A 9,290-nucleotide genomic window follows, 5' to 3' on the forward strand; every position below is an offset into this window, starting at 1 on the left:
AAACGTTGGTTAACACTTCCTTTCAGAATCCTTTTTATTTTTCTAAACGTTGGTTAACACTTCCTTCCAGAATCCTTTTTTTCTAAACGTTGTTTAACACTTCCTTCTAAAGTTGCTTTCACTTCCTTTTGCTTTTTTTTTTAGCCTTTTTTCTAAACGTTGAATCCTTTATTTTTCTAAACGTTGCTTATCACTTCCTTTCAGAAGCCTTTTTTCTAAACATTGGTTAACACTTCCTTTCAGAAGCCTTTTTCCCATAAAAGTTGGTTAACACTTCCTTTCAGAATCCTTTTTTTTCTAAACGTTGGTTAACATTTCCTTTCAGAAGCCCTTTTTTTCTGAACGTTGTTTAACACTTCCTTTCAGAAGCCCTTTTTTTCTAAACGTTGGTTAACATCCTTCCAGAAGCCCCTTTTTTTCTAAACGTTGGTTAACACTTCCTTTCAGAATCCTTTTTTTTTTCTAAACGTTGGTTAACACTTCCTTTCAGTAGCCCGTTTTTTCTAAACGTTGGTTAACACTTCTTTTCAGAAGCCTTTTTTTTCTAAACGTTGGTTAACACTTCCTTTTAGAATCCTTTTTTTTTCTAAACGTTGGTTAACACTTCCTTTCAGAATCCTTTATTTTTTCTAAACGTTGGTTAACACTTCCTTTCAGAATCCTTTTTTTTTCTAAACGTTGGTTAACACTTACTTTCAGAATCCTTTTTTTCTTCTAAACGTTGGTTAACACTTCCTTTCAGAATCCTTTATTTTTCTAAACGTTGCTTATCACTTCCTTTCAGAAGCCTTTTTTTTTCTAAACGTTGCTTAACACTTCCTTTCAGAAGCCTTTTTTTTTTCCTAAACGTTGGTTAACACTTCCTTTCAGAAGCCATTTTTTTTTCTAAACGTTGCTTAACATTTCCTTTCAGAAGTCCTTTTTTTCTAAACGTTGGTTAACACTTCCTTTCAGAAGCCATTTTTTTTCTAAACGTTGGTTAACACTTCCTTTCAGAACCCTTTTTTTTCTAAACGTTGGTTAACACTTCCTTTCAGAATCGTTTTTGTTTTTTACTAAACGTTGGTTAACACTTCCTTTCAGAAGCCCTTTTTTTCTAAACATCGGTTAACACTTCCTTTCAAAAGCCTTTTTTTTCTAAACGTTGGTTAATACTTCCTTTCAGAAGCCTTTTTCTGAGGAACGTTGGTTAACACTTCTTTTTGGAAGCCTTTTTTTCTAAACACTGGTTAACACTTCTTTTCAGAAGTCTTTTTTTCTTAAACGTTGGTTACACTTCTTTTCAGAGGCCTTTTTTTCTAAACGTTGGTTAACATTTCCTTTGAGGCCTTTTTTTCTGCAGAAAGTTGGTTAACACTTCCTTTCAGAAACCTTTTTTTTCTAAATATTGGTTCACTTCCTTTCAGAAGCCTTGTTTTTCTAAATATTGTATAACACTTCCTTTCAGAAACCGTTTTTTTAAAACGTTGTTTAACACTTTCTTTCAGAAGCCTTTTTTTCTAAACGTTGCTTAACACTTCCTTTCAGAAGCCTTTTTTTTAAACGTTGGTTAACACTTCCTTTCCTAGGCTTTTTTTTCCAAACGTTGGTTAACACTTCCTTTCAGAAGCCTTTTTGTTTCTAAACGTTGGTTAACAGTTCCTTTCAGAAGCCTTTTTTTTCTAAACGTTGGTTAACACTTCTTTTCAGAAGCCTTTTTTTCCCTAAACGTTGGTTCAGTTCCTTTCAGAAGCCTTCTTTTTTCTAAACGTTGGTTCACTTCCTTTCAGAAGCCTTTTTTTTCTAAACGTTGCTTAACACTTCTTTTCAGAGGCCTTTTTTTTCAAACATTGCTTAACACTTCCTTTCAGAAGCCCGTTTTTTTCTAAACGCTGGTTGACACTTCCACTCAGAGGCCTTTTATCACTGCAGAATGTTGGTTAACACCTTCTTTCAAAAGCCTCTCTTTTTTTTCCAGTAAGTCCTGGTTAACACTTTCTCTCAGATGCCTGATTTTTATACTGAACGTTGGATAACACCTCTCAGAAGCCATTTTTTTTTCCAGCGAACGTTGGTCAACACCTCGCAGAAGCCATTTTTTTTTTCTAACGAACGTTGGTCATCACCATCTTTCAGAAGCTCCTTTTTTTTTTTTTTTTTTTTAGTTGGTTAACACTCTTCCAAGTTTGGTTAAATGTTTCAGAAGCCATTTTTTCTGCCGAAAGTTGGTGAACCTATCCTTTCGAAAACCTTTTATTTTACTGAACGTTCGTTAACACTAACTGTACTTTCAGAAGCCTTGTATCCTAATGAAGGTTTATAACACTTCCTTTTGCCCTTTATTATGCTGAACGTTAGTTTGCACTTTATCTCAGAAGCCCCAACCCCCTTTTTTTTCTACTGAACGTCTTCTGTCAGTTGGCTCCTGCTTTATAAACGAGCAGATGCTATTTAATGATATGTTGATTTTTTTTATTCAGTAATTTTTTTTTTTTACTGATTTCCATTACGATACAGTTGTGCTATTGTTGGTACTTCCTCCTGTTATCTCTTCTTTCTCATCACACATTTATATCTGTCTCTCATTATTTCCTGTTTGTGGTAATTTATAGTCTTTTATTGTTCTTCTTTTGTAGTATAGCGGAAGACCATAAATTATCGCAAAGAGAGGAGATAATGTTAATGACGCAATAATATAATATAATATAATATATATATATATATATATATATATATATATATATATATATTTATATAAATATATATATATATAAAATATATATATATATATATATATATATATATATGTGTGTGTGTGTGTGTGTGTGTGTCTATATGTATTATTAAATTATATATATATATATATATATATATATATATATATATATATTAAATTATATATATGTGTATGTGTATATATATATATATATATATATATATATATATATATATATATATATATATATATACAGTGTATATATATATATGTTATATAGTGCGTTTTATTAGTAGTGGTTACATTCACAGATTGTTGCATAATTTGCGAAAACTCTCTCCTACAATTGCACATAGCTCTTCAAACTAATCAAAGTTGAAATATAATCTATGCTGTTCATGGAGTTTGACCAGCATATGGCTGTCAACCATTTTTGTTGTATATCTTTCCATTCTCTGACCGTTGATGTATAATCGTTTATTTTCTGTTTTTTTTTTTTTTCAAATCTCTCTGTTTCTGAGTTTGTTATTCCACCTGTCATGCGTTTTTACGCAACTCTTGTACGTACTGACCTCAGCTCCGTGGGCTGTTTGCTTTTGAAGGTTAAGTTCTTTTTTTTACCGCTTATTATAAACTTTGGCTGTCTACTTACTGCATCCTTCCACGGCTATCGGTTTGAGTTCCTTCGACGGAGGTTGCGCACAAACTCGTTTTTCTCTATAAAGATATTACGTTATTGATATTGATTATGTATACTTTGGTTCCTTATTACTTGATATTAATTTTTCGTAAATTATTTTAATGCTTTTGTTTTCACGTATGGATATTCCATGGATAATCTTGCCAAGAAAAGGGCATAAGGCCATATTAATTTACAAGTACAGCATTATTGGAATATAAAGTTCCTTTCTAGAAATAGTTATTATTTACCATAACTTTTGTTATTTTCATACAATTCCATTGTTCAGAAAATAATGCTCTGTAATCTCGCTCACTCATTCTTTGCTTTTCGGATCTCATTATGACCCCTTGCCACCTACACCATCATCCCATCGTCTGTTGCAAGTTGATTTTGTTAATGAGGCTTCTAACACCATTACCTCTCCGTATAATTAATGGAGTGGAGTGCCGAAAGAATCTAGCTTAAATTAGTGGGAACCTTTCCAAGCCCTGACGTGACACTTCTCTTTTAACGGTGCAAACGTGAAAGTGACAGGAATTCACCAACTCAAATTTCTTCAATTTTTTTTTTTTTTTTTGTCCTTTCATGGTAGTTTTATCCGTTTTCCAACGTCGTTTGTTTATATCGAAATTTATCGTCTAGCAAGCTTTGCTGAATATCTTAATATTGATATATTTCAGGAACCGAACAACTCGAAAAGTCAAAATTTAGTGAATGCCATTAATAATAATAATAATAATAATAATAATAATAATAATAATAATAATAATAATAATAACAGCATCCGTGGTGAAGTGACTTCTCTTTGGCCAAAATCTAGCTCCCCCCCAAAAAAAAAGTGTATAGAGGAAAAAATGGTCAACAACCAAATTTTCAAATCTTGTTCGGTGCCTCTAAAGAAATCATCTCTCGGACATATAACCACACCAATTGTCAAGTTTATTACCCCCTCAGTTGTAATCTATATCCCACGACTGCCATTATAACTTACTGAGCTTACCTTACCTTTATAGACGGTGGCCAGTGGTGTTAAGGAATTCCGCACTGAAATGTTTTAATGATAATTCATCTGATTAACCTTGATACCTGTATAGAGAGAGTATCTTAATGGAATCTCCTCTTTCTCTCTCTCTCTCTCTCTCTCTCTCTCTCTCTCTCTCTCTCTCTCTCTCTCTCTCTACTCTGGCCACTCAGGGTTGAGTAGGTCGAGTGAGGAGGTCATCGTTGTCTAATGAAGTAGCTTTTAATGCTTTTTTTTTATTCAATTCTGGTTTTGTTTTTAGAGCAGCTTTATTGCAGGTACTGAATTTCTTTTAACTAAATTTAACGTTGAATAGCTTGATTATTTTGAATTCGGGCTTTCATGTTTATATATTTTTTCCTAAAGTTATATATAAAATATATATAATATGTATGTATATATATTATATATAGGTGTATATGTATGTGTATATATATATATATATATATATATATATATATATATATATATATATATATATATATATATATATATATATATATATATATATATATATATACTTGCACAAAATCCTCGTGTTACTCGGCATTTCCGTTGAATGCAAAACAAAAATCAGAAAACGTAAATCACATTGCTAAAGCGATAGTTAAATCCCGTGTAATAGGTTTCCCATGCTCGGCGAACTACGCCTCAAGATTAGATTAAAAATTGAAGAGAGAGAGAGAGAGAAATAAATCTCTACAGAGCCGTGTTGCCGCCTCTCCCAGAGACCGCCGGAACCGAGAATGGCGAGTGATGCTGCGAGATTCACCCGGGTTGATGGATGTAGAGATGCTTATCACGCCCGAGCGTGATTGGAAGGTGATGGTTTACGTGCCTATTTCACCCCGTCCCACGTCTCTCTTGCTCATATCAACCTTGGGTTCTTCATGATAGGCAGCCAAGGCCCAGTCAGTGCTCACGGAATGGAAGAAATGGGCTCTCTAATGCTCTCGCGGGGTTTAGAGGCTATTTGGCTTGGAGAATGAGCGTTTGTGCAGTGTGTACCGAGTTGGTTATTCTCTCTCCTCGATCATTTCAATTATTCTTACGTATATTGTAGTCATACCTTGTTATCAGTCTGGCGATAGCTCGCATACTCTATGAACTGATATCAGTTTGTCTTTTGCTTGAAAATTTTTCTCCCCTTGCCATGACTTATGTCTAAGACCTCGACATATAGATATAGTTCATTTGATTGTATATATATATAATATATATATATATGTGTGTGTGTTCCATACGTGACTGTGTTGATTGCTTCTGATATATATATATATACATATATAATATATATATATATATATATATATATATATATATATATATATATATATATATATATATCAGAAGCAGTCAACACAGTCACGTATGGAACAGAAATAAATTTCAGACTCACATCGGGGTCGAAAGACCTGGGTTCGATCCCGATGCGAGTCAGAGCCAGACAAAAATATATGTGCGCGCGCACGTACGCGTACGCTAATTAATATAGTGGGAACATGCTTAAGTATAAGCAAGGTACTTCGTAATTTTCAAGAATTTAGGGATACTAGCAAAAGGAAAAGAAGGGCATAAAACTTAAGAAACTGATCGGGCACATCGTTGTCTTTTCGGGTAATGGTCAGTCCCTATCAGCCTGCTGGTCCCCATGAACTTCACTCGTTTTTATGCAAACGGACATTAGTCTACGGTCAGCGCCCTCCCGACTTAACAGGATCGGTGCTGGCATCAAGTGTTGGTCTTGAAGGCGACACCTTTGCAAACTCCAGTACTAAGCCCAAGATGGCACAGCCGCAGATTCATAGTGAAAAGTAACGTGTGGCAACTAATTTGCCACTAGCGAGTGCAGCCAATACGGATGAGAAGATGCACATACAAATGCACACGTGCAAATGTATTGGCTATATTATGAATTAATTAATTTGAGGCCTCATGGTATGAAGTCCTTTTAGAAAGATCTCAAAACTAGAATAACTAGAAAATCGGTAAGTTAATAATGTCAGAGAAAAATTACCTTTTCTATAAAAAAAACATAAAAAAAAACAAAAAACAAAAAAATGTTCAGAGAAAAGAATTATTGTTTTGACATTGGAGTGACCTGGGACCAAGGATCAAAAAAAAAAAAAAATACAAAAAACAAAAAACAAAAAAATGTTCAGAGAAAAGAATGATTCTTTTGACACTGGAGTGACCTGGGACCAAGGATTGATCCTGGACTTTAAATTGATTGTGGACTTGGATTGACCTTGGCCACTGGATTGACCCTGGTCATTGAATTCACGATGGACTTTGGTTTGACCCTGGACCATAAATTAAACCTTGACCTTGTATTGATTCTGTGCTTTCTAGATGCACCAACGATATACGAAACATAACAGAATTTTTGTTGTGACATGACTTCTTGACTCACTGTACTATTGATGCGACGAGATCATCATTTAGCATCTTTAAGCATCTCGTCGGCGATGTAAAACAACCAAAAACTTCGGTAACCTCAGTTTTGTTTCCAAATCACGCCAATGTTAACTTTTCTTGTAGAATGAAGACAGAGTGAGACATATCTTGCCAATACCAGATCTGGCCTGATGAAGAATTAAGTATTCATGAATTTCAGATTAGAAATGATGACATTCCTCTCTTCTCTCTCTCTCTCTCTCTCTCTCTCTCTCTCTCTCTCTCTCTCTCTCTCTCTCTCTCTCTCTCTCAGCGTTCAACGAAGTGATTAAAGGCAAAAAATTCTACTTGCTGTAATTAGTAGGTTCTAATCATCACTAGTGACCTTCGAGTCTTGACCGCCACACAGCATCTGTGGGATTGAGTCTTTTTTTTTTTTTATAGAACGCAAATGAAAACATATTTCCCCATTCTGAGAGCATTTGGCCATACAAGAGGTCCACAGCGCAGGCACTCCGGTTTACACTTGTCAAACCATACACTGGTGCCCGAAGCCATAGGCGCCCAATTTCGCCAACAATTTCCTGTCGTAATACCGTTTATTGGTACCATTTGAGTAGTTGAAGGTTTCTAAAAGGACGCTATCGTAGCTTAATCAGTTATCGGTTGACTATGGCACGTCACTACCGTCGTGTATTATCTAAAGCTACCGGCCTCCAGATTAAACGGCTTTTTTGCCAACGGAAACCATAAAAATACCTTTCATTTCAACAAGACTGAGCGCCATTTTTCAGCTTCCAGCTGTCAGAGGTCTATGTTAATTTGTATGCTGGTATTTTCCGGAGGATTAAGGCGCATACTTTGGCGTTAATTAATGCAAGGCGGGGTTCGTCGATCACTTTGATATTGTCGTGACTTATCTAAACATTCCTGTACTTTTGCTATCCATTTAAGGGACTGAAATTTTGGCCAAGCTTTTGTGACCCGAAATTGCTTCCTTATGGGAAGGGTTCTAAAAAATTTTGTAGAGGTGAACAAATTCGAGTTCTAATGAACGAATTAAAAGCCCCCTTCCCATTTTTTTTTTATTCAGCAGCATCAGCGTTTTTTTTTTCTCCACGTTCAGTAAAATCTTGTCTTGGGCGAGGATTTAAAATAATGTTTCATACATTGTCTCTTTTACTTTGGGCCACATTTGGATGTTTTTATTTAAGTTACAACTTTTGCTCTTCCTATGACACTGGAACGAGAATCTACGTATAGGGGCTTTTAGATTTAAGTAAATGTTCAACTGTTGGTATTGTGAAGAGTGCCTTTTAATGCGACGGTCCTAGCACAGTAACCCAATTAAACAAGGATATGCACGAAAAAAATGTTGTTTCGGAAAAAGGCAACAGCAGACGATGCGGCGTAAGAAGAGCCATGCAGTGCAGTGAGAAAAATGGAGGCAGTAGGGAACGGGTAAAGAAGCATAGCACAAGTGAAAAGATCAACAATGTGGTATGTACTTTGAGATGATTCGGCCCTGTGCCAAGAACGGACACCGAAATATTTAAAAGAGCATGAAATTCGGATGCCTCATGCAGGATGTAGGAGAGGAAAACCTCGATATAGTTTTAAAGGTGACATGACAGATTTCGGGCCTTGATGGTGCAGTTTGTGTATAGGGGCGTTCGACGTACTGGTTACAGACGATTGCATAGGCCCTAAGCGTTAAGTGCATGAAAAGGCTAAAATTTTTCAAGTTTTCCGCATTTGGCCTCATCCACCGTTCAGTGGTCGAAATATGGAAACAACAATAAAAATGAAGACGGAGGCAAGAAGGACAGTGATTTAAGAAATTCATGACAATGGGAGCGAAAATAGAGGCTGGGGAAATGCGCCGGTAAACGAATGGAAGAGGAATAATAAAAATAAAGAAACGGTGAAGGCTGAAAGAAGGCAGATAAAATCTAATGGAGAAAATTGAATGATGAGTCGATGCAATGGTCGATAACTAATTATCAAAAATCTGAAGCAACCATCTTTTCCGAATACGTGACAACTGAAAAAAAAAATGGCTAAAAATGCGGTGATATTTCTTGAGCCATAATGTTCCCGAACCGGAATCTTTGAAGAATAATATATACTGTTCGCTGAGTCAGTATTAAGGCTTGTATGAGTTAGTTATTGTATAGAACTCGATGAGTTAGTTATTGTATAGAACTCTATGTCTTTTAATAGAAGTAAATCCAACTTGAACTAATCTAGATTTAGGCAGAAGTTGTTTTTGGGGTTCTCAGTATTTTATGTATTTTAATTTTTCTATTTGTTTTACAAGCGCCAGTGCTTGTAGAAGGGTATCGTAGAAGCCTTAGATAAGACTCTTTGATAAAGTTCAAAAGATTTTATGAAATATTTGTTTGTATTTGGAGATGGAAGTTATTGTAATGTCAGTAGCTTTGAATTTCATTCATGGGCGTTTTAATATTCATTTGCTATTGACGTCAGGTTGT

This window comes from Macrobrachium rosenbergii, chromosome 23 (genome assembly GCF_040412425.1).
Source record: "Macrobrachium rosenbergii isolate ZJJX-2024 chromosome 23, ASM4041242v1, whole genome shotgun sequence".
NCBI classification, from domain to species: Eukaryota; Metazoa; Arthropoda; class Malacostraca; order Decapoda; family Palaemonidae; genus Macrobrachium; species Macrobrachium rosenbergii.